Genomic DNA, 27536 nt, shown 5'->3' with positions numbered 1-27536 from the left:
CTCTTCGAAGAACTCGACTCCACCAGGTACATTGGGGGGGTAAAAACATTATAGGAGGGAATAAGACTTGCAGACCAATATATGGACTGGGCTTGTGCTATATCTTTATTTTACAGGTTGCCCAGGTGGGGGGATCTCCACACAGAACTGTGTCTAGTGGTAGGAGCCAGTATTCTGCCTATTGCTCAACCATCTTATTTTCTCTCCTCTCTCCATTGCTGGTTTCACTCTATTGATCTGTGTGACATTGTTACAGTATTATTGATGCACTTTAATGAGATCTAATACAGAGGGTGGTACCACTTTAGAATTGTATATATTTGCCATTGTTGATTTTTCTAAGTACAAAGTGAGTTATTATGATAAGTGTACATAACCTTGAATATTGATTATATAAAGACTGTTCTAACCAATACAGTGTGTGGACATTCCTTTGTGGGGGATTGGGGACTACACTGTACTTGATTGCTCGACCATATCTACCAAATAGAGAATCTAGGCTGGGGTCCTCTGTGCCTCCCCTCTACCATATAGAGAGCAGAAGTACAGACCACCCCCTACCAGTCCTCTACACACAGCACTTGAGAAGATTGTGTACGACAAAAAGCTTTCAGGAGACAAGAAGGGACTCTTTTCTGCCACACTGGAGATTTGGAGGGGTATTCCATAATATGTGCCTAAAGTACATGCCTAAAAGATTGCATTTTGGCATAGACGGTATGGAGGCCAGTACAAGACTGGCTGTACTTGTACACAACAAGAACGTTCGAAGGGAACAAGCAAAAACTGCAGGAATTTTCGGGCAGGATTAACAAAAGAAGCAAACAGTGGGTAGCAAAGCCAATCTTCCAGCAGATGGATTTTGAATTTGTGAAAGATCTGACACTGAATGTGCTGGCCTTGCAGCACATGGAATGAATCCAGATTTTGTTACCAGGGCCCAATGCATGCCACAGAACATTGCAAAAGAGGTTTGCCCTCCCAAACCTGAACTTGTCGACTTCAAGATTTAAACAACGTTTGGCTCTCTTCACAATGTTTAACAAAGCCAGTTTAAAGCTTTTGCACAGTGTTTGGAAACGGTTTTCATTGTACAGGATTGTGAATGTTAGCCAGTGCCGGATCCAGATAGAAATGCAAAGATATTCACGGCCCACATCTAGAAAGAACGTGGAAATTTAGCACCTATCACTTCTAGATGGCGCGGCCAATAACTAACAATTTCACCCCTCTGCATACACCTCTCAAACTCCAACCAAACAAAACCACAACCCTAAAGCACAACAAACCACACAAACATCACTACACCGCAACAACAAAACAAATCACACATAGCTACGCACAACAGCACATGACGGCTACCAACCGGAAAGCACCCCGAAGCTCAGCGAACGATGTTAAACTACTGAAGCTGCCAATGGCACATCACTGCCCTCTTGTACTTATCCCGCTTGTTCCCACTAACTCAACCCCTTTCCTTTTCAGATCTGCTAGAGCGCCAGGAGACCACTCCGGTGGTGGAGTGTGCGTGGTACAAATACCCTTGAACATTAAATGGATAGAATAATAGATTTTTAATGAATTTACTATTTGTGAAGTAATGTCACTAAATTGAACTTAAACTTTCTATTTTTCTTTGATTTTATTTATTACCATCAGTATAATTGATATAACAATAAATGTCATTCAGATTATTTCAAGTATGCAACTCAAAATCAAATGTAGAAGAGACTGGTGAGCTTAAAACAAACAGGCCAACTAACCTAATGCTATAAACTAGCTCCTTGTTCCCTAGTGGTAGCTCCTGGTGACTGCTGTATACCATGGGACTGCTGGTAATTCCTGCTTATCCAATCCTAATTTCGAGCCCGGTTTGTAATGAACTCACAATAGTTGAAGACTCTGCAGAAAAATCGCAGCAGCACACATACATAAACTCAATGTCTCCAGAGTTCTGGTCCTCTCCAGGCCGGACTACTGCAACAGCCTCTTCCTCAATCTGCCTAAATCCTCCCTTTGCACCCTTCAACTAATCCAGAAGAGGACTGTGAAACTTATCCTTGGCCTCAAGCCCAGGGACTGCATCTCTAAAGCCCAAAAATATCTCCACTGGCTCCCGGTGGCTGGGAGGACCAAGTTCAAGACCCTCCGCATCATCCACAAGGCTTTCTGGGGCCAGGGAAAGCACTATATCCGACTCTTTCCCTAAATACCTCCCTCTTAGACACATTCAGTCATCTAGCTTCAATTCTCTAAAGATCAGACACTATTCCAAGCAGAGTGTGGGATAGATCTCTTTCCTCTGCAGAAACATCCCCCACCCTGCTAATGCCCACCTATGTTGCATTGACTGACTGCCTGGTCCCTTCTGAGCTCCACAGGGCACTATGCCCTCTGCACCCACTATACCCCAGCACCCCCCCGCCAACCCCCTGCCGCCCCGCCTACAAAGCTGCACTTGCCCTTCTGGGCCCCTTTCCCCAGACAAGCCTGGTGAGGTGTGCATCCCTACCGATCCTGGTCAAACCCCATCCTTGCGCTTCGCATGTGGTCTCAACTCCCTGCTTCCCCTGGCACTTGCCCACCTGGCCTCCCCTTAGCACTTGCCTAGCCCCATTGGCCCTCTTCTCCCCCTACACTTGTATACCTCCTCTTGCCCTGCACCTCCCTCCGACACTAGCATTTCCCCTTCTACACCTCCCCGCCACCCGGAGCCCCCCCTTCACTTCTTGTTACTGCTCTTGCATGATCCGAATGACACAAAGCCTAGTAGGACCGTTCTTGTTTTTTCTTCCCTGCCCCCCCCCCCTTTTGTCTTGTGGCACCTTGAAACAACATTTTTTGTATAGGCTCTTTACAAATAACCAATGAATAAATAAAATAAATGAAGTCTAAACGCCCTGGAAAGTAAGAATCATGATAAGTGGCTGCAGATAGAAATAGACAGGTTTGTGCCACAGTCTTAGCCAACATTGAAATAACGAGCAAAGGAATATGTCTTGCCAATGTGCACTATGAACATGCGCCTGTGGCCTTTGCACATTTACATCTTACTGTGGAGGCCTACATGTGGCGGACAACCAGGCGTGCATGCATCAATGCAGAAATCAATAGGATTGCTGGAATAGATACACAGAAGCCAGTAAGCCTTTCAAAACTGCACTCATTCAAGGCACGCTGGAATTTTAGTTATGTAAACTTTTTTTTCCTTTTTATTGTTGCTCATTGCACGTGTTGCCTTTGCTGCAACAGTCCACCCAGCCTGGTGCGAAATCGCCCCTTTCCCGGTCCGTCTCTATATATTAACCCACCACTTTTGTATTCGAATTCTGTTTATTTCAGAAAAGAAGTGGCCCACTTTAGCCAAAAAAAAACTGCCCCGCACTATTCATTTTGTTTTTAGGCATTGCCCTATTGAGGTATAGGGAAATCCTAGCCTGTCTGCACCTCGCCGAGGGTCATCTTTGGAAGAATCTGTAAATGTTGTGGGACCAGGCACATTGATACCATTCATATGTGGGATACTTGAAATATTTGGTTGTTTTTTCAATGCACACCTTGCCATTAATTTTGTTCATTTTTGTGGCATGTGTTCCCAAATCGAAAATCTGACACGCTGTGAACGCTGGATGAAGGGGTGCATTTTTATATTTCCTTGAATCCACCGCACAAACAATTTGAAGGCCAAAATGTGCCGAATATCCACAAAGGTGATAAGATTCACTATATTGAAAGTTTACGTAGGAAAGTTACATTTCTATTACTGAGATCTGTCTTTCGAAGTGGTTGGTCATCCGTCATATAGGGAGAATGGAAATAAGACACAATGTAAGCAAAGTTTTAAATAATATTTATGCAAGCGAGGATGGCAAGTGTACTATATGCTACATGATTAATGCTGTGACAGATGAATGTTCAATTTGATGCAAATAATAGACATTGTACATATTAATTGTAACTTAAATTGATAGTTAACATGAATATGTACTGTGTATATACACTTAGAAATTGGATACTGAAATATATTTTTGCATTCTCGATTTAACAAAGTTATATTATTCCGATGTACGCCTGTCATGGGTACAGTTTACCAGTCAACAGCTTCTTCAATCGTAAGTGGACCATAATCAACAATGCCTCTGTGATATCCATTAGCTGGGGCGATCGCCAGACACCAATCTGTCTTTTTACGGTTGTAGTGATAAGGAGCAACATGGAAGCCTATAGGTTCTGAAAATGTGCGGATGTGAAAGTGTTACATCTGAAATTAAAACCACTAATTTCTTCTATGTAATTGTTTTGCTTTTCCGTCACGTGTAAGGGACTCAAACCACTCCCCTTATTACACGGACCAAAAGTTGTTGGATTTAGGGAGGCAAACACACACAAATAGTTAAGAGTATAATTGGCTCTATACAGGCCCTTTATTCAGATAAAATATAAGCATTCAAACGACTCTGAAAATGAATAATTCTGATTACACAAACATATACACAAGGGGAAAATAGACAAGTTATATCACTGTTAGTGCAGTTGAAGGAGAAAATCTCATCTCGACAACTACAACACTATCCATTTACAAGGCAGGTGGGCAGAGAGATCACATGTGCCAACGGGGTCTGGAGCAAAGCGTCCTCCCCATCAGCGAGACATACCCAGGGTTCCAATTTTCTGATGTTTCATAAGGAATACCTCTCCTATTTATAGCGAGCAGATCCACACGCCTTCATGGTTACCGACTGCCCCCGGCCGAAGAACAAACAGCAAGCATGGGGAGCAAAGAGTGGAAAAATCCAGTTAGATGTGGGGAAAATAAACAGCTTCACTCCCTCACACTCATTCTCAGCACCCCTTATCACTGCACCTGCACAACTGACTCCCATCCTGGCGCGTCCTTGATCAAACAATATGCCAGCTATCCTCCATAATGAGCTCATCTGCTTCCAAATATACACATCACAGCCGTTGCAGAACCCATGTCTGCTGACTGAGCTCACAGAAACACAGACTTCCATTGCGGTTTTGGAAATGAATGTCCAAAATGGCTGCACACCAGTGCCAAGTTTTCTTAGCTCATTTTCACACACACACATTACAGTAATAGAACGTCATGTGCATCAAATCAGAAATCGTCGAAAGAAGATAACCTTCTGTGAAGAATGCAAAGACTGGGATTAATCGATCGATGAACTGAATCAGCATTATAAGATCACCATTCACAGTTAAATAAAAAAAAGGGAGAACCATGCGATGTTCGCTACCTATAACCTCTTTTGGAAAAAGTTACCAATGTTTCGTGGACTTAATTACCTCTTTCAGTGTTATGTCAAAATTAAAAGTACTTGTTACCCTCCCGACTATTGCTTTTTTTCATCAAAATTAACTATTTATCATTTTTATGAAAAAACATTTTGCGTCTGTTGTGGACGTTTATGTTCCTGGCTCTGCCTTAGATAACGTTATGACATTGGTGATGACAGAGTACGTTTGTCAATGCTGCCCACTAACGCCATTAAAATAGGTGGAGCTCAGAGTGAGCATCTAGTGAGGTCAGCGTTGGGGGCGGGTGATATGAATTTGTGTCGTGAGGGCACTTGCACTTAGGGCAATGGATCAACAGATAAGATAAGCACAAGATTGCGGTACCCGACAAGTCATTTTCGCATGTGTTAAAGTGAGGAAAAACTCAGGTAAATTGCCTTGGAAAGGTTTGAAGGGCGATCGATGTATGCTCTAAAATACATCCCCGATAAACTGGGCCAATAACATTTCTGACCCAACTATCCCTTCAATTTCACATACAAATAGTTGTATGGCAGCAGTTGGCCTGTGGAAACAAAAATCTTCTTGTAGTAGCCAGTGTTCAGCTACCTTAGCTCTTCTAGGGGCTGAATAGCTTCAAGCAATTTCAATGCCTGAAACAGTAATGGCCATTACTCAAACTACAAGAAAACCAATAATCTGGGTTGTTTTCCAGTTTCAAGGTGCTACGAATGAGAGTCCCTAAGGGGAATATGACAAAGTGCATTAATGTGGATCTACTAGGCTCAAACCATTTGGTCCAGTGGAAAGCTAGGGGTTATAATTTCAAATATCTTGTATTCACAGTCGTTACAAGGGTAACATTTCTTATTTAAAAGCTGCAGTTCTAAAAACGTAGTCTGAAAAAGTACCGAATAATTTTCATGAACAGACAGTACTTTACTTTTTCGCTTTTGAAGATGCACTGGCCACGGATCACTCTTGTTTGGTTCGAATCCTGAATTTGGTAAAAGGCAGTTTCTTTTTCGGCTGATGAGGAGACCTTTGTGTGACACAACCAGGACAAAACTAAGGCGAGTAGTCCTGTTCTCTGTATATCCCGAAAAATGTATTTGGGGAGTATAAGAGTGACTCTCAGAAACCTAAGTATTGCAAAATATGATTTTTGAACATCTCTTCTGTGAGAAATTCAATTTACGTTGTGTATCGACTTCTCTAGGGCAGCAAAACAAAAAGCACGGCTCCCATACATTTTTAGGTGCCACAAATATGCTGATGATAGTGCGCGATCAGTGGGAAAGAGGTTGTTAACCACTGTGAAGGGTTTCTCTTGGCACAAGAAACTCTGGTGGTCAGGCAAAAGCAGCTCAACATAAAGTGAGGTGCAGGCCTTCGGAATTATGGTGTCAGGTAAAGATCATCCACAATCTGCTCCACCCGTCCAATCAGAAACGGGCAACAACTCGGAACTCGAATAGCCACGTCTTGATTTGCAGATAATGTATTATTTTACGCAATTGGAATCCATGAAATTCACCAGGAAAGTGATCTTTTGACACTGCGCCCAATGATCACTAAATATAGCAGAGCTAAAGGTTATTGTAATTACAAGGGCCAGTTTCTGAAGGACTTGCTGAAGTCCAGGTGTTGGGGCGGCTCTGGTATACGCAGGGACAGTCTCCTGAAATGCTGAAGGATTGTGAAGTAAGCTTACTGTGATTGTATCATCTTTTGCAGAAAGAAAGACACTTTTTTGTTGGAGAACTGGATGCAAGAGACCTCACCACCCTTTTGTTGAACATTTATCGCATATGAATGGCGGTTTATGGGGTAGTTCAAAGCATTGTTTGAGTGGCCAGAGGAAGTTCTAAATATAAAAGTTAATTTGGGAGAGTTGAATGGAGATGGGAAAGAGGTTATGATTCTGTGCTATCTGTAACAGACCAGGTAAAAGGACGGAGCAAGTTACAAAGACATTCCCCCTGCCCACTTGGAACAACTTATGAACAGACTGTGAAAAGAAGAGTACATATATTGTACACAACTGATGACTCCGATTCGTTTAGAAATAGAAACATAAAAGGACACTGATTATTTTCACAGGAGAACTGGAAATAACAGGTCAACTATCCTTATTAATCTCTTTATTATTAACTTCATTGTAATTAGCAGACTGAATTTGAGTCTACTGCAGCCATTCAATTGTCTCCATTTTAGGGAACTGAACGGGAGCTTTGTCATTTACTCTCGGGTGACCGCTACTTAATTTGTAGCGAGATGTGCTAATCTATCCCGAAAGGGCTATGTGTGAAGAAAATGGATACTTTAGACAGAAACCATCGAGGAAAATTGAAGTTTGGCGGAACGTCACAGAACTACTATGGGGCCTAGATGGCACAGGTTCAGTCGAGCAGGTAGCATGTCTCGCCACGTTAACATAGGCAGTTTCAGGGAAGCTGGGAGTCTTTGGTCCTCTAAACTCATAAACCTCAAGTGGACAAGGTCCACGCAGGGCACCAGTGGATTGATCACTAAGGCTTTTCGGTGAACTGTTGGCTAAAAGGTTTTTTAATAATGACAACATGCAGGAAAGGTGTACTGATTTTGGACTAAATTAAGAGCTGAGCAAATGGGCATTCAAAACATACTTGGAGAAAATAAATCACAACGGAAAGCGTAGCTGTAGCCTGGACATCTGAGAAACAGTCCACACGGATGTGTTCAAAAGCAAACTAAAAGCCTATGTCCTCTCCTCCGAGTTACCCTCTTAACCTACCTCTCATCTGCCTAGTAGTTAACGTTTTTTCCCCATGCCTCTGTCCCTCACTTCCTTGGCCTCCACTCTAGCACTTCACCCATCATGGTCAAATCCCAGAGCACAGCTGGCCATACCGCCTACCTGCACTGAAATATTTCCAATGTACGTTGTCCTTAATCTATGTAAGTCTATTTATGTATTGTCCTTGGTCACTGCTCCATTTACTCCCCTCCACAACCTGGTCAGAATGTCACTCAAACTCACCCCATTGTAAGAAGCTCAACGCTTCCCGTCAAATCTGATTTCTTATCTGTTGTACGTTCTTTTTTTTTTAAACCTCTTTTTATTGCCATTTATTAAACATGGTAACAAACATTTGGAATCACATTACTAGCGTCTACATGACTATGAAAAATGTTCATTGTGCACATAGTGGATTACAGCTGGCGGGGTGAGTCCCTCATTCTTTGCGCGTTGCTAGTTCTGTGCTCTTCCCCCTCGGCACCCCCTCCCGTATTCCCCTGTAACAACTTTCCCCAACATACCCCCCCCCCTTACTGAGTTGCTTTCATGTGGTGATAGTAAGTCTGCCATGGTATGGTTTTAATGCGTGAGGTACCCCTGTTACTTTGCAGGTATACCCCCTCTGGGGTCCCGTCCCTCTCGTTTTGCTGAGGTTGACCTCCCCAGCCCTTCCCCCTCTAGGTACAATGATGAAAGCAGCGAAATTTAGGGAGCTAACAGAACCATATATTGTACGTTCTTTTGTGATCAAAAGAGCATTGTTCCATATATAAATAAAGGTCCAAGGTAATGGAATTAAAAACACTAAAGCATATTGGCATTTAATGATGCGTTGCTTCGCAGCCAAAGTGACCATTCACGTGCTGTATATTCTCAAAAACAAATGAGTTGAGGAGAAGCAGCTCTAAATTGGCCTTCGAAAGTAGATGAGCGAGTGACAGATTCTCGTGTGTTGAGTAGTACAAACATGACCATCAATGCCCTGGAGATGGTTAAACGATTAATTATTCTATCACAGATTGTCTTTTAACATGGGCCCTGTTTACAGGCCATGCCAGCGGGCTGTGCAAGCAATTAGTTACCTTGTTCCTGGAGGTCCAGGGAACATCTGCTCCTACGTACTGGCAGGTAAAGGGTAATAACTGGGCCCAGAATAAATGGAGGACAGGGAAGGCCTTGGGTTCATTGTTGTATTGGTGCTGTAAAGATTTGGTCAAATGGGTATTCATTTACCATTTGGGAGGGGTAAATGCCGAATTCCAATAAACACAACTGTTTGTAGAGAAGGCAAAGAACAATTCTTCACTGATGTGCTTTGGATTATGCATCGATGGAAAAAAAAAAACATAATTAAATCGGTTTCTTATACTGCTTTTCCTGCTGACTCCAGCCTCTAAGCACTGTACCGGGAACTGGGTACCAAACCCATGCTGCTCAGTGTAGAGAGCGTTGCCCCTGAGCCATCATTCCCCGTCAAAGCGAGGGGCAGCTTCACTACGGCTTTATGTCCCTTCATGCAGCGTTTGAGTTCATTGATAGAAATCCTCTACACAACCAACTGGAGAGGCAATGCATGTCTACAGGTAGATGAAACTAATCTTTACATTGCAAACGAATACCGGGTACAAGTACGAACTGGGAAGGGGTTCAGAAGCATCAGGAAAACCCTGGGCAAGACCCAGTTGTAATTTAAGTACTAGTATAACTAATTGGCATAGCTCACTGAATTTGTAATCAATCTACAAAAGATTGTTCAGCAACAAAACACAAGTAATTGTATGAAGAAAAAAAAAAAAAAAAGTCCCTGGCAGATTGTGATTGGCAAACAATCCCAGAAGCAGCATATAACAGCAAACATGCTGGATGAAGTTCTCCTATTTTTCTTTTATTGTGTATACAGTTCATATAAACGTTTACACAAATTCATCACAATGATAAAACAAGTCATGATCAATACAGTACACTAATAGAGAATACTGCTCATATTTGTGCTGTGCCATTCGCCTAATGACGACACGGCCGGCTCTTGGGAAGGGAGACCGTTTCATGAAAGGATCTGCACACGTGTGGGCCCATCTCAGGCCGGGCCTTCCTATTGGCTGCTTGCAAGCTTCATGCCTGAAAAGGCCAGCCACCTGCTCATCACCGTTCCTAGAGTGCGCCCCCATGGTTTCATTTTTTACGTGGTGCGCACTGCTGCCAGAGGAGGCACTGATGTGCCTGAAGCAGTTGTGGACTGGGAACCAAAACAGGCCCTGGAAATCATCTTCAAAGTGGCCCCATATTGCACGTTTTCAGAAATCCCAAACCTTTTCCTGTGAGAAAATAAAATAGGTTACCACCATTGGTGGAAATGGAAAAAATATAGAGGGGGACCCCCCCCCACAATGCCCAGGGTGGGAGCAGTGTTTGGAGGAGGGTGCGAGTTGGTATTTGAACTCAGCTCAAAAGGAATGTTCAAAATAATAGTTTAATAAAAAAAAAATGGGCAATTTCTTTCATGCTGCTGTTTTCAAAACACCACACCCACACTGTAGTTCAATTCCACATGAAAACACTTCCATGGCAGTGGTGTACCCATAATCCTGTTGATAAAGCAGAATCTATAGACACGTTCTACAGTAGAAGGATACCAGGGTTGCTCAGCAGGTTGATAAATCATTGCTGAGATGTTATATATTAAAAACAGCGTGTTAATCGTATGAGTTTTTGCAATTGCTTATAAAAAGCAGGTGCTATAAAATGTGTTTGGCCAGGGGATGGGTTGGGCTGCTTGCTTCCTTATAGTCACGGCTGAGGTAGGGGTATTTCTGCCCTGTAGTGAAAATCAAAACCCACAGTTTAATTTCCTAATAACTGCTGTCAGCACAACAGAAGCATTTATTTGTGATTAATCAGTTTGACAAGCATATAACATCCTTATAAATATAACCTGTGACAAAACACAAAGGAAGGGGCACAATAATTAGAGGGCATTTGTGCGGTAGTCTGACAAAAAAATAATTTCAAAGAAAACTAAGCAGCTTTTTTTTTTAATTTGGAAAGGACTTTTTTTCCTATGAAAGTGTAAGATGCACATTTGGAGAACAGTGTGCCGGCCTGCAGAAAGCCTACTTTTAATAGTGATGGCCTCCACCCCAGTGATGGTCATGGCCCATTGAATCCTGTGGTGTCCCTTTCTGGCCAGAAGAAAATAAACAGGCTGAGCAAATACAGCCGGTCAACGCGTGAGTGACCACTGGGGGAAAGGAGGACAGATCAGATTAGGTCACTGATCCCCAGCTTACCTCTGCGAAACTGGGGGCTTGGTAAAGCCTTCTTAGGGCTGAGGCAGGCAGGGTCCGAGATCCGGCTGGACATCTGATGCCGGATCTTGGACCTGGCATGGGCCGGCCCATTGGCCACTGCTAGCTACCACGCAAAAGAGGCCCTGGGTGCATAGGCCTAACAGGAACTCTCCAGAGTTCCCTTTAGGCCAGTCCACCCCTGCCCTAAAGAGCCTCGTTATAATATACATGCAAGCAACCAGTGACAGAACACAAAATGTGGGGGGGGGGTCCACCTGCGGGCCACTCCACCATTTGTGCCAGCCTCGATGCATGTGCATGATTATCATGCTGCCGAAGCGTCACGATGTGCTGGACTGCACTAGGTGAAAGATGCAATGATGTCTTTTAATCAAACCTTAAATCATTTGCCTAGAGTAGAAACAAGGGGACACCGCCTGGCTCTTTAGTCCCGGCACCCAAATGTACCAGCCAACTCTGTGTGAGGCCAGTAATGTTACACATTGTAATGATACCATAGGAAAACACGCTCATGCTGGCTCTGTCAGTATATGCCAGTATCCCCATGTATGAATATTCCCCATGTCGGCTTTGCCCTTAATACCAGTAACAATCTCCTGTTACAGGAAGAAAACATGTTACTGCTGCATCACAAATGCTTGCCCAACCCCATGGATACATTAAATGAAATTTTAATGTAAACCATAGTATTTGAAATGAATTCTGCAATCTTATGAATTGTATATATATGTATGTATATGTGTGTAAAGCTATATTTTAACTATATCACACTTGAATAAAAAGAAGATATGCAATGCTACATATAGTACTGAGCCATTTCCTTGTTTGGTTGCACAAATGCCTGCACCCACCATGTAAGAGCACTCATCATGTTGGTGTTGCCCTTAAAACCAGTTAAACATGTAATGCCACAGTAAGAAAACATTTACTTGCTGACTGCACAAGTGCCCCCGCCCTCCCCATGTACGAATGTACATTATATTGGCCTTGCTCCTTATGCAAGTAAAAAAATGCCATGCCACAATAAGAACACGTCCTTGTGCTATAAACATCCGATCCCAAAATGGAAGAAAACGTCCATGCTCCAATGTCCCTTGCCTGGGACACAGCCTTGCTTATACACATTAAAACCCATTCACCCATCTGCCACTCACACAGTGGTGGCTGGTGACAACTTTAATTGGAGGGGCACAAACATTTCCCACAAATAGTGAGCCTAAGCGAACCAAAAGGACCCCATCCAGAGAACATTTTCAGAATAATGGATTAAAATGGCGCACGATATAGCACACATTCTTAAAAACTGTAAAAAGCCTGCCAGTTTGCAATTGGTTTTGAAGGGTAACTCCAACCCAAAAAGTCAAGAGTCAAATCACCAACAGTGCACAAGACTATTGATACCTTTTACCACAATATATGCCAGTATAAACACATGTTTACACTGGCTGTGGCCTTGCATGTCCATGATTTTGGCACCAATATATGCCAGTATTCCAATATAAGAAAATACTCAGGTTTGCTTTGCACATCATGGCAATAATGATACTATAAGAAAACCTGTTAAGGCTGGGCCTGCCAATATATGACAGCATTCCCACTTAATGGCATACTCGTGGTGGCTTTGCCATTAAAAATGTCCAAACTGTGCACCAAAATACCAGTCTAGCCACATAAAAACACTTTCCTTGCTTACTGTATCATAGATGCCCATGCCACGCATGCCATGCCATCACAATTGCCATGCCACAGTAAGAAATACCTAGACTGGCTGCACCAAAATGCATGTCTAGCCACATAACATCTATCTTGCTTACTTTATCATATATTCCCCAAATATAGTGCCATGCCACAATAAAAAAAATAGCTAGACGGCTGCATTAAAATGCCAGCCTAGCCACATAACGCATAACACGTATGCTTTTTCAAAGATGGATGCACATAAAAAAAAATACTAAAGTGGAGCACCACCCCCTCACCCACCAAAATCAGTTGCTCGGCAGCAGGCCCAACACAAACAAAAGTATACCCATTCACAGAACACTCCCTCACTCATTTACTCACACCATTCACAAGCGCTCCCAGCAACCCACATATCATACACTCATTCATTTACACACACATTTGTTTTGATCGCCACATGTGGGGTTTCACCACATTGAATGTTGGTACTGTGGGGCGTCATTTGGGTCTTGCTACTCTGATGTTTTACCACAATGGAGTTCTGTCACTGTGAGGCTTTAATGCATCAAAATTTTGCAACCGTGAGGCGTTTCCACATTTGAATTTTGCTACTTGAGATTTGCACCATTATCTGCTCCACTGTTATTGAATCTTGTCCACTTTGAATCATGCCACTGTGTGGTCTCGTTGTGAAGGACCGGAGGGGGGGGGGGGGGGAGGTCTATACTTCCACTCTCTATTTGGTAGAGGAGAGGCACAGAGGACCCCTGCCAAGATTCTCAATAAGGTAGCAATGGACGAGCAATCAAGGCCTAGCTTCTCAGGAAGTGATGCGGGCTGGTTCTTAAGTACAGTGTAGTCCCCAAGCACCCACAAAGGAATGTCCGCACACTGTATTAGTTCAAACACAGTCTTTATAGAATTAATATTCAAGCTTATGGACTATATCACGATAACTCACTTTGTACTCTGTTATCTATAATGGCAAATATACAGTTCTACATGGTACCAAAATTACTATTAGAACTCTTTAAAGATCATCAACGGTAATGGCACACAAATCAGTTTGTAAAGGGAACCAACAATAGCGGTAAGAGGAAACCAGTTGGTTAGACCAATTGGCAGAATACTGGTCACTACCGTTAAACACAGTTCTGTGTGGAGATAGAGGGGTAACCAGTAGGATAAAGATATATCACAAGCCCAGTCCATATATCGTTCACAGGAGACTTCCCAATAGTTCTGCAACCCCACAGTACCTGGCATTGTAGCGTTCCTCGTCGTGGAATCGACGGCCCTTCTTGCATGTCCTCCTTTTAAGGCAGGAGTCACGGGTCGTCAAACGTCCGATGGAGAACAGGGTGAGCTACGACGGTGAAGTGGCAGCTTCGTTCCTAGCGGCGCTCGTTGACGGGGGGGGAAGCATAAACGTCCTGCAAGGAAGAGGCGTGCGGGGTACCTCGGTGTCGATAGTTCTGGACCGCAAAGACTTTGAAGAACTGTGGCCCAGCAAGGGTGTCGAGTCGTCGGCTTCTCTGTGGTCTTTGGGTGGCGGGAGACCCACCGGCGTATGCTCAACGGCGTGTCGACGGTCAGGCCTTCTCCAGCGGGATAAGACAGGAGACTATGCAGATGAGAGCGTCCTTGGATCAAATGAAGTTCTTAGGCAAACGAGAGCATGGCGGCTCCGGTCCGCGATGGCGGTCGTTGGTGACGGACAACTATCTGGGCGCTTCTCTTTGGGATTCCGCGCAGTCCCTGTCTCGGGTCAGCAGCCTGTCGTAGGTCTGTCTACCAGGGAGCTTTGGCAAAGATCAACTGGTGCACGATGGTCCCTTGTAGCTCAGGAAGAGGGCGCCTTACCAGGTCCTCTCTGGGTCAGTCCTTGGAGACACAGCAGCTTTCAGATTGTGAAGGAGAGCAACAGCAATTCTTCTCTTCCAGCAAGGCTTCAAGGTCAAGCTTCAGTTTCACTCCAGTTACTCTTCAGCTTCTGAACACGAATTCTAGCAGTGAGAGGGCCCCCAGATATACTAGTTAGTCTCCCATTCATTCTGCTGGGTCACACTGAGGCAACCAATCGGTCAGAAGGGCATTCATGCAGGCAGGCAGCCAATCAGGTGCATAGTGCATTCAGGCCATTCACTTCTCGCCAGACACTCACAAGTTATGTGTATTGGGACAAGTACCCAGCCATTCAACACTCCACACTGCATTCATACCAGTTCTGGGCAGGGCTGGCTCAGTCATTGTGTCAAACACCAGATACTAGACACCCATAACACAGAATGCGTATTCGTCACACACTCCATTCATCCAGGTCCCACCGACAGGCGTACCCACAACATACAGTCATTGGGAAGGCTCCAGCCAGTCTGGTCAGCACTTCCCCACATTACCATATGGAACTTCCACCCAACAGCCAGTCAGGGGGAAGGGACAGAGTCAGGGTTTACCGGGACTTCAGGAAGATCAAGGTAACAGGCGATGGAAGGCAAGAGACCACAGGGGCCATTTCGTCTCCAATGACAGGGCCTGGGCATCCCAAAATGGAGGACACTCAGGGCACCAGTCAATTCAGCACAGAACTGCCACCAGCCCGTACCCTGCTCTGTGGGCCACACACACAGGTGCCCAAAAACATACACTAGGGGCACAGGGTTGTAGCCCCACCCATGGGTGCCATAAGGGTATCCCATGGGTCTGTTCACCAAAACCAAAGGAGAGAGCTGCACCGGCAGGAATCCCACATGAACTCCTGTGCGGAAAACACATCAGAACACAGAATAAAAAGCAGTAAAATACAAGGATACGGAGGCCCAGTCCCTCCAATGCTTTTCCAGCATCACACTCATCCCATCTGAATTTTGCTACTGCTATGGTTTCAACACATCTGAGTTTTGCTGCTGTGGGGTTTTCACCTCAACCAATTTTGCTGCTGTGGGGTTTCTCCACATTTGGGTTTGGCTGCTGAGCAGTCTCACTACATTTGAACATTGCTACTTTTGAATCCTGCTGCTGTGGGGTTTCTCCACATTTGGGTTTGGCTGCTGAGCAGTCTCACTACATTTGAACATTGCTACTTTTGAATCCTGCTGCTGTGGGGTTTTACCACATCTAACTTTGCGGTTGTGAGGCTTCTCGGTGCTTGAACTTGTGATATTTGTACCATTTTGAGCCCTGCTGTTTTTTTTAATCTTGCCCACTCTAATGCTTTTGTGAGGTTTCGTCACATTTGAGTTTTACTTCTGTGAGTTTTACCACATTTGAGTCTTGCTACTGCGAGGTCTCACCAGATTTGAATTCTGCTACTGTGAGGTTCCATCACCTGGAATTTAGCAATCCGAAATGTTGCCTTGTAGATGTTTGCCACTGTGAACTTTTGAATTTCACTACAACCACGATTCACAAACTTGAACTTTTGTTGCTGTGAAGTTTCACCACTAGAAGGTTGCCACTGTGAGATCTTCACCACTCCTTGAACTGGACTACTGTGTGGTTTTCCCCACCTTCTGAAAATGTTGCTGGCACAAGGTTTCGCCATTTTCAAACTTTCTGTTCTGCATCTAGCCACTTTGTAATTTGGTACTGTGCTACCATCACCTCAATTTGCCACTCAGATTTCCACCACCTCATGGTACTACCATAAGACTTCAATGTTTGGAATTATGTGCTTCATTTAACTATCTAAAGCTTGAATCTAGCAACATTTAAATTACCCACTCAAAAAACATCCTGGCTTGGTTTGTACTGCTCCTGAAATTCAGCCCCCCTATTAGCGGCACCAACTTGTTCCAACTTCCATAAAATGTGCTTTTCGGAACTTCAACGGCTCAGCCATTCTAAAACTATACTGTCGATTCTGCTGCTCCCAAGGCAAACTACTTTAAAATCGACCTACTTAATTCCTACTTTGCTTGAATCTCTTCATTCTAAACTCCTTACTTCCTGATCCTAGTGACTTACGGGCAGTCTTGACTCATGCCATTTTGAAATTATCTGCTTCAAAATTTACTGATTTATTCCAGACGGCCCCTGACATTTTGTTCATTCTGTACACTTGTACCTCAAACTCCTACACTCGGAAAACCCGATTCTGCTTTGCCGCTCGGAATTTTAAAGATATGAACTCTAACGCTATCAAACGTAACCACATGGAACATTCCAATGTAATACTTACCTCTTCCTGAACCCTGACACCTGCTACTCCTACCTCAAAACCTAAGTCCTTGTGAACACTAACTCACAAAATGATTACCACCCCCCCACTCCCCCCCCCCCCGGCGCTCCTGATCCCACTGCCTTGTGCACGCCAGCGGAACCTGAATCACTGTTTACCGGATACTTCCTTGAACCTAACCACTCTGAATTCTGCCACTTTGACCTCTAACTGTCTGAATTTCTCTCTACCAAACCCCACACCCACACTGAAATCTGGAGACCCCAACGACGAGACAAGTTCCACAGGGAGGCTTCTGCCCGTGGGAGCCCCCCAAAATATTGGCTATTTCAGTACCTCACCACCAACAACTGGTTATTTCAATACTAAGCCACCAGGAATCTCAGAGTAATTCCTCACCGTAAGGATTACCGACCTAGAAATAGTACGAAGAAGCTCTGCCCGAGGAAACCCAATCTCGCTTGCCACAAACCTAACCGCCTGACGTCTATCAGAAAGAACTGAGAACTCCGGTGAGAAAAAAGAAAAAATAAACCAAAACATAAGGGCTTTCGCCCCTGGAACACATGACTAAACCGAGATCATTGTGACAAAGTTAGTCTTCACAAGCCTACAAACACAGCGAGGCACCCATTACTGTTTGTAGACCCAAATCGATCCATTCCCAACACCAAGAAAGAAGCCACCTCGGGAGGGATTTGGCCCTTACAACAAATGACAAATGAGACCTCTGTGACAAAGCAAGCCACCACAATTCTATAACCACAGTGAGGCACCTGCCACTGTGTGTAGCCCCAATCATGTAACACTATGGATGACCTGCCGTGATCAAAACCAACAGAAAGTATCAACAAGAGACAGCCTTCCGAGTAGAGAGCCTACTACGAAAACATCATAACGCACAATAAGATCTGCAGTAAAATACCGACCCACTTCAACCACAAACATGCCACTGACAAGGAAACAAGAATGGAAAACAGAACAAGACAGACATGAAACCTCACCCCGTCGAACAATAGGAAATATCTACCAGAATTTGCAGCACCTCAAAATCACCATCCACTGCCATTAAATTATCTAAAGCTACAGACAAAGACCTCATACATCTCACATTTCCGGCAACCTATCCACCTACAATACTAATACACAAGAAAACATACAACCCACAACAAAGTACCCAAGAAATACTAGAGCAGACCCCCACCAGACTATCAAACCACCCACCAGAGGGCACAAAACTGGGCAATGTGGAAAGCAGCTTCCTAAAGACACCTATAAGAACCAGAGCTAAGCGCTAAGCTAGAATCCCTAACCATACACACCCACTACATAACTAGAGATTGGGAAAAAGGACCACACATACAACCAAACACCCCAATACAACGAATCAGAACAGCAATCCATTGTGCAACTTAATGGAACTCAAAGGGACAGCCACCCAAGAGATAGAAGAATTCACAGTCATAGCCCCAACCGAAATACGAGAAACGACACTTAAAAAGCACAAGCCAACTCGCACACACACACCGCACTGCAGCTTACTCAATGTACGATCTATGGTAAAGCACAAAAAGGAAATGTACGACCTCTTAATCGAAGGTGGAACAGATGAACTCTTTCTCACAGAAACATGGCACCCTTTCTCACAGAAACATGGCACCCTTTCTCACAGAAACATGGCTATCTGACAACTACAAAGTAATCGCCAATGAAGGCATTAATATAGCTTTATAGACCTGCAGCGAGGGCCGTACCGGGCGTTATGGGCCCTGAAGACCGAATTAATGGCCTGAGCAAAGCAAGGGCCTTTAACGAGGTATGAGGGACCATAACGCCTGGTACGGCCCGAGCAGCACTCCCATCAACCACCACAACTCTCAATCGATTTGAACCTATAAGCGAGGAAAGTTCAGAAAAACTAATAATAGCCACCTACATCACCAGATCTCTCTGTAACCTATGCTCACAGACTATCTACAAAAAAACTTCTCAACCACAAAACACCAGCCTTATTCTTCCGACTACTGATGATCTATCCCTAAACACAGGAATAGTACCAGAAGTATTCAAATCAGCGTACTTCAAACCCCTCCTAAAAGATGAGACGGGGAATACAGATGGCCCTACTAACTACAAATCTGTATCAAATCTACCATAACAAACAAAAAAATCATAGAGAATCATGTCAATCATGTAGAAAGCAACAGAATACTTGACCAATCGCAAGTTGGCATCAGACCCATGAGAGGAACTGAATCAGCACTCTCCATACAGGACGACCTAAAAATAAACATGAACAGCACCCAAATGGCTTTCATACTAGTGAAGAGAAAATGTGCCGAAAAACGGCACTGAGAATTAATTACCCCTCACTACTAAGATCCTAGAAAGAGGTTGAAGCAATTATGGTCACACAAACACATGTCTGCATGACAACATTTACACAAAAGTCAGCAGGTACAAATGGTCAGACGCAATCGCGTACATGAGAACAAATTTTAATTATATGTAAAAAAGTTAAAGAAACAGTTTGATACATCTACAAGGTAAAAAGACACAAAGGCGAATTAATAATCCTTGTATCAACACATAAACAACCAAGGCAGTAGAGGAAAAAGGCTAGGTGGGTAAATACACCCTATAATCCTATATACTAATTTTGGAAACGCCTAACTTTAGACATTTGCTGAGATATGGAATGTCGACATGTTTCGGCCAATAGTTGGATTGGACATTTTCTCAGGTGTCCATACAAAAGGTGAATATTGTGGCCATCTTCAGGACGGATCATTTCTTCACAGTAGGCCTTATGGGTGATATGATACGGACATCATGGATCTAAAAAGATGTATATACATATATATATAGTTACCACATGCAGTTGAAACATATAGCTGCAAAATTAGGTATACATTTGGTTTGTGTAAATAACTAGCTAAACATATGAATATTCTCATACTTACAGTCTGTTCTGATATTTAACAGACCTACATTCCACTATGGGAGACAAATGTGGCATATATTTGTTGTCTAAAGCAGGTTATTATATAAAAAAGGGAGAGAGACACACAAACAAGTGACATAACAGTGTGACACATAAAGAGGTTCAAACTCTTACTTATTATCACAGGATCAAGTGTGAAACACACAGGCTCAATAAATGACTTGTGGCAATTACGACTGGAGGTCCCTTGGCAACGAGACTGTGGCCAGGTTCATCTAGATATGTTCATCCAGGTGAGCACAAAGGGTCACTCTAAAAATAAATTGTAAAGTGACCATAACATTAGTGCTGAGCATCATTATGGTTAGACTTATTTAAAACTAGATGTGTTACTTAATTCCTGAAAAGAGCTCAGCCCATGTTAAATTCTAAACAGAGAGCTGTTGGAATAGGTTATACTGAGATATATTAAGAAAACAGGAGCAGGGCAACGTTTATTTATGACCCTCATGAATCACTTACATGATCATTAGATATGTTATTGAGAAAAAGGGGGGGGTAGTATTTCGTGGCTGCAGGCACTGCTATGCCAAGTATGAATGCAGAGCTGGACGGGCCCACAGTCTGAGTATGCTGCGGTGCTTAATCACTCCCTGAATCGGCGAGAACATCGTATTAGAGCCGCCCCTTGTGATATATGTAAAGCAAGTGCAAATTGTTAAAAAAAATTAAAAAAAAAAAAAAAAATAGTACCAAGGATGCATTATTGGAAAAAAGGTTTTAATATACCTCAGAACGTTAGGGGTGTAGGACAACACAGACATCGCTTGTGGCAGCATTTCTGGAATGCAGATCGAGCAAAGTGGTAATGCCGCTCTTTAATCAATGGAGCGGCATGTCCTGCTGGTTAACCGCACGTCAGTCACACGGCTCTACAACAGAAGAAACGAAACAACGGGAAGATGGACCGCGTCAGCTCAAAGTGTCAGCAGGAGAATGTTTATCTCAATGGGCATCTAAAGGCTGTAAAGCCAGCTAAAGGAACATAACCCTATGTGAACGCGGGCGTGATAAGTAATAAAAACAGTTGGAAAGGCTTACCAATGCTCTAATAGTTCTTCGCGCAACGTCTGCTTGCATACCCGGTTCAACTCCCAATGAAGGAGACCACACGAGATGTGCGCTTAAATACGTTGCAACGTATATGGCGTATTGAGATCACCTGCACAAGCGAACCATCCTTATTCTTAAAGGGGTAGCGTACACGTTGAAAAACGGTCCAAAAAGGATGAGGTGAAGACAGTGTAGAAAAAAGGGGAGAGGGGACACAACGTGCAAAGTTGGTTGATGCACGGATAAATGTGTATGGCAATAGAGAATTATCTAGCAAAAAAGGATGATTTATAACAACGGGGCCAACGTGAGTAAAGGGTGCCCCGGGGAATTAAAAACCCTAAATGTGAGTGTGTATGGTTGTATCCATAACATATCTCAATGCACATGTGAAAAACGCAAGATTGAAAAACAGTGCAATTGGAAAGAAAAAGGGAGGACATTTATGTCTCTAAAATCAATTGCCCCGTGAAGGGAGTGGAATCTCGGAGTACCGTGGGAGAAAAGGTCAAGGCAGGTGTTGCTGTATTAAGAAATCAGACTATTCCACTTGACGGAAGAATTCAAACCCTGACTTACTGTATTAAGGTTGTAAATCCACCTTTGTTCTGCCATGCTGAGAGATAATTCTCTATTGCCCCCTCTAGGGGGCAATGAAACATTTTGAATGACAAACCAGTGTAAATCAGTATATTTGTGGTTTGCAGATAAATAGTGGGCCACAGGAGGTTTGTTCTCAGTTTTATTTTTCAAACAAGACCTATGCTCACATATTCTTAAACATACCGCTCGACTGGTTTTTCCTACATATGGTAAATTACATGGGCATTTGATTCCATAGATAAGCCAGTCAGATGCACAGTTGGAGAAAGTACGAATGTTCCATGTTTTACCATTGAGCTCTGTTTTACAGTTGGTGGTCAAGGGGCAGACTGAACAATGGCCACATTTAAAGTGGCCAACAGCCGGTGGAAGATTCCAGAGCGTGGTGTGTGTCATGGGGCTGGGTGTTCTCGAATAAGTATGAACCAGGATATCCCTCACATTTTTCGGACGTTTAAAAGTAAACCTAGGTTGAGCCGGGCAGAAATCGTCAGTGGATAAAATATGCCACTGTTTGATAGTTTCATACTAGTGGACATATCAGCCGCCTTCAGCACAATCAGACACACAATGCTAACAAAGAGACTGGAAGAATGCAGCATTAGAAGCTCTGCACTACGGTTGGCCTCACCAACCGAACCGAAAGAACACACCTACCACCATTTACCTCAACCACTACAAATATCACCTGTGGTGTACCACAAAGATCAAGCCTCTCCCAGCTTCTCTTCAACATGACCCACTAATGTAGCCCATAAACCCATGGACTGACAGCCTACAACTACGCAGACGACACCCAACTCAGATTCAAGATAACTTCCGACCGAGTCCCTGAAAGTACCCTCAACAAATGCCTCACTGGCATAAAAACCTGGATGGCAAACAACAACCTCAAGCTAAATCCAACCACAAACAGAGATAATGATCTCCCCTCTAGAAGACAATACGACACATGGATACTTGATCTGGCATGGGAACCCAACTGGAGACATCAACAATGATAGAAAATCTGGCAATTCTCATGGGACAAAGGTCTCGGTTTGGAACCACAAGATAAATCAATAGCAAACATAGGTGTTCTACCTCCTGCGATTAATAAGAGGGATCCTCTCTTACCTCAATTTACCACACACAGAACCCTTGCAATCATCTCCTTGGTATTATCAAGAATAGATTAATGTAGTGAAGTCTGACTCATAAGAAATGTTGCAGAGCAAGGTGTCATTATTTAAGCTGCAGCCTGTGCACAACAGTTGGGAAACACACATGCAAATTAAATGTGCAATGTTTTGCAGCCACTCAAAATTCTACCGGATAAGGCTGGAGATTAATACTTCAAGTACCAGAAAATAACCTGCAACTTTTGTTAAAATGGGGAACTGCTTAACTTGGAGAAAGAGAAACAGTTTCAAGAAAGAAAAAAAAATAATTATGCTGCTAGGTTTTGGGGGAAAATGTCAAATCAGGGGGGGGGGGGAACAGGGAAATGTGCATTTTAAAAGCTGAACGTGTGGTTGGGACGCCATTAAAGAAAGCCAGAATTGAACTCTTGATATGTGGATTCTGCTCATGCTCCTCCGCCTCCCCCACCAAAATGAGATGTTAAAACAGATGTCATGCTTTCCCACAGAGATTAATTGGTGTGTTGGACCCGACCGTAAATCCTAAGCCGCGTTTATGGGTTGCATCTGTGTCTGGTGGGTTTAATATAATGAACTAATGGGGGTTCTGCAGATCTGTGGTGCCTAATCTGCTCTCCCAGGCATCTATTATAATAAAGAATCTTGAAACTTGGAAAAATAAAAGTTTCTGAAAATCTAACAGACCAGGAACTGTCCGAGGGGGCATTACAGAAGTTGTAAAACCCCCAGGAAGTGCAAACCACAATGCCACAATGGATGTTACCATAACCAGGCCTCGTCATGAATACCTTGCAGCTCTGCATTAAGGCAGAAAAACCAAAAGATGCCGAGTGATAAGTTGGATATTAAAATAAATGCAACATGGGATTCACTGTCTTGGCCAATATTTTTTTAATAGAACCTCACAGAAACATATTCCTTTTTTGTGAAATGTTCAGTTTGAGAAGATTACTGCTACCAAAACGATTTTGCCCATGTGTGTTTTAATTATGCATATTAGACACATTTGTATTTTGAGGCATAGCAATGGCACACGCTAAGGAATTATATATTCAAGCATCCTTAGGGACAAGCCTGTTACTATGAGATGGGAAAATATGTTGAATACAGATGTATAAGTGAGTTATATGGAAAAATCTATAACCGAGTCATTATTTATGTTATTATGATGAGAATTGCTCATTTGTGCCGGAGAGAGTAATCTGGGGAGCCGATTATTAAAGTGGTCACAAAGGTGGAATGTATTGTTTCAGAAATGATACATTTGACATCACATTAAATGAGAGGGAAACTGGTTTGAAAGTTACTCCCATCAGACTGCCCCTTCATTAATAACTATGGGGTGTATGTCTACTGTGTGGTCACTTTTGGAACACTGTCCAATCACATACTTAAGTGTTCTATGGAAGATTCAACACAAACTCACTGAGAGAGAGACACTGACACTCACTTGCTTGCTTACTCACTCACTGATGGAGGAAGGAGAGAAAGGAGGATAGATACCAACCAGAAAAAGATGGATTGGTCTCATTTTCGACCCATTCTGGATTATCACCCGAGCCCTGAAAGTAAGGCCTGTAAGCAGTTAAAGTTCCAGGCCATCTTCTGTGGAAAATTAAGCAGACATGCTATGGACAAAAGCTGATCCCATCTTACTGGCTGATGCAATCCTGTTCCTGGAAGGGGAGTATCGAAGCAGTCCTTAAGACCGGGTGCCCACCTGTCCGATTCAACCAAAAGAAATCTGGATGAGAGTATTATCTAAAAGGGAAGTAATCTTGTGGAGATTGATCCTACAAAAGGGAATTTAAGTAAATCCTGGCCCCTATCATTTGTTAGTATGGAAGGGTGGGAATGGATCAATTAACTGCATCTCGTGAAGTAAGGAAACATTTCAGAAGTGTATGTTCTTCTGGAAAATATATATTGATATATTAGGTCCCATGATGTTTATACAGTGAGATTCCGATCCTTTTCTCTGGGGATGACGTCTAGCACGGAAGAACTATTAACAGGGGTCGAAAAGGTCACCTTACTGTGTGCCTACCTAAATAGAGAGTCATTCCTGGGTACACCATTAAGCAGAATATTGGTATTAATGTGGAAATACTCAAGATAAACGGGAGAGGGTGATTATTCATGGTCTATTTCTTTCCACTGTACAAGATGCCCATTGAAAGTGAGAATGGGACACATTTTACCCGGTAATTTAATAGAAACACCACTGAAGGGAATGTTGCCAACAGACATTTTCTTTTCTACAAGCCAGTCACATACCTGAAAGTCCAGTAGTTTGTGGCAATAGAGTTTAAAATGCTGTTGAAATTCTGACATGTCGATCGAGTAAATGGGTGGTATTTTGAATAAAAGGGAAAGTATCGAGAACTGGATAGGCAGCAATATTTTAACTTATTTGTCCTGGGGCATGGGGAGGCGGGGCCCCTGCACCTTAGGGGTTGCCGGGACCCCTGCTTCACCACTGCTAACAACCCTTGTGTCAACCAGGAAGTGGCCATCCAGCCCTGGTTCTTGCATCATTGGATTGTAGTGTTGCATTCCCCTTTAGAAATACAGACTACATATGCCGGATTCCAAAGTGGAAGAGCATCCCCAGAATGGCATGGACCCGCCTACTTCTTAACCTTTTTCAATCACCAGCAGGGGTGAAAACTGAGGATTTTATTTTTAACAGGTGAGTTGAAGGACAGGTAAGGGGCTAGCGGGTGACTGAACTAACTGCATGATGGGTCACACCCCATGAGTTGAGAGGTATGCATGGGCCATTATGGCATGAATGCTAGGTGGCGTGTACTCATTCTACTCCCACCCAACTTTCTCATTTCCGGATAACCACCACAAACAGCTGCACTGAACCGCATTTTACCACGCCAGAGTATGACAGAATGCCACTATACCACTAGCTTTGCCATGCCACATATTGCTTCAGTTGCACCTAAAACAAAGGCCCCTCCTCACCACATCACCTGCAACACCTGCATCCCATGCTAGGTGTGTGACAACAGTTGGTGACTTCACGATTTTTGCTGAAATTACTCAATTTTTGTATGGAAAGAATCAACTTTTTAAGGAGATTTATTTCACGTATGTTTCTAATGCATAAAGACAAATTTCTGCATAAGCATTAAGGAAATAAAACTACAATGAGAGACAAAGTGAACCACAGGTGACATGGTCACACGCTGTGGAAGAAACATATATAGGTTACATTTATGTGCACAATCTGCACGAAAAGTCCATAAAAAACCAAGCACCTACACAACACGAAAGCAAAACATCACTAACGTTTCACTTCTTCCACTAAAGGCATGGACTAGATGTCTTTTAGGGGGTGCTCAAGCAGTGTTTTCTTTCCTTGCATTCTGGGACTTGCAGTCCTGGATTTGTATTTGAAAAGCAAAGCAAAGAAAATCAAGACTGAACAAGCATCTTCTAAATGGAATGGGAGATGCAGGTACGCTTGGGCATGTATGTACGTGTGCAGTTGAACCAGGAGTCAAAGTATATGCAAGCATTGGCAATGCAAACAGGTTTGGCTTTTGTGTATGCATGGGAAAGTCATTTGCCAGGTACTGCGTAGTGGTATTGGCCATCGACCGGAGCAGCTGCAAAATGGTGCGTGTACCTGGGCATCTAATAGCAGTGCCTAGCAAATGCCTAATACTTATTCACAAGCCAAAACTGTTGGCTTTGCATTGCTTGTTTTTAAACAGGACTTCATTTCAGGACACCCATACTGCTTATAAATCGAGTGGATGAAGGCAGACCTGGTTAAGCCATTTTTATTACACCAGTAGCAGGTTTAAAACTCCAATTATGTCATTAATACTCAGAAGACTGCTTTGAAAAAACATAGGCAAACACTTAGAGTGCAGAAATTTGAATGTAAGGCTTGATGAATCCCGCTCAATGAGATTCCAGAAGGATCGGTTTTAGGAAGGCAGAAAGTGGGTGGGAATGGCCATCGGAATTAGCATGCCCATTGGCAGTCCGAGCAAACAAGCTTAGTGTCCCTCCTCATATGCCATTTCTCCCTAGCTGTACTCTAATGCAATATTTTTGGCTTATAGGTAATAGCCAGAACGAAAAACAACGAATGCTTCGGGCCTTATCAAACGAGAGGGCATCAAGGGGAACACTGCAGGGCAAGATGCAATGCTATAAAAGGTATGAATGTCCCTTAGTTGCCGCAAATTATGTATGAAAAGCAGCTCTCTAGGAGGCTTACAATTTACATAGATCTTATAGCTGTATTAACAATGTGCTTTCTACTTTTCTCTTTCTCCTATCTCAGCAGTGAATCCACATTCCAGACTGAATGTGTGTCCTTGACCAACTGCGATAACGTGCACATGTACACCTAATCAGTTTATTTTTCTGATAGTTCATGGGTAAACTTTGATAGAGGAGGCAATAGGAACCCAGTGATATGCTATATCATTAAAGAAGATAGGAGCAACATGGTTTTTCAATTTCAAACGTCCAGCTTTTTTTCTACCTCTTA

At 43.2% G+C, this 27536-nt stretch overlaps 1 protein-coding gene across 10 annotated transcripts in view; it reads right to left on the bottom strand.

The window, feature by feature from the left end:
* The window catches only part of LOC138491489 (uncharacterized), a 163387-nt gene that overhangs the window by 88773 nt on the left and 47078 nt on the right, over positions 1-27536 (bottom strand). For 7 of the 10 annotated variants that reach the window (XM_069618005.1, XM_069618008.1, XM_069618007.1 and 4 more), the window contains exons 1-3: positions 21258-21333; positions 20946-21088; positions 20331-20468 (exon numbers count right to left, since the gene is read on the bottom strand). The exons of the other annotated variants lie outside the window; for them this stretch is intronic. The gene's annotated coding sequence lies outside the window, so the exon portion shown is untranslated. Of the gene's footprint in view, positions 1-20330; positions 20469-20945; positions 21089-21257; positions 21334-27536 lie in introns of those variants that run through there. 10 annotated transcript variants of the gene reach the window in all.

This window comes from Ambystoma mexicanum, chromosome 10, assembly GCF_040938575.1.
Source record: "Ambystoma mexicanum isolate Mex_15411 chromosome 10, UKY_AmexF1_1, whole genome shotgun sequence".
Classification (NCBI taxonomy): domain Eukaryota; kingdom Metazoa; phylum Chordata; class Amphibia; order Caudata; family Ambystomatidae; genus Ambystoma; species Ambystoma mexicanum.
The sequence above is the reverse complement of the archived record's forward strand: the minus strand, read 5'-3'. Positions and strand labels throughout refer to the sequence as shown.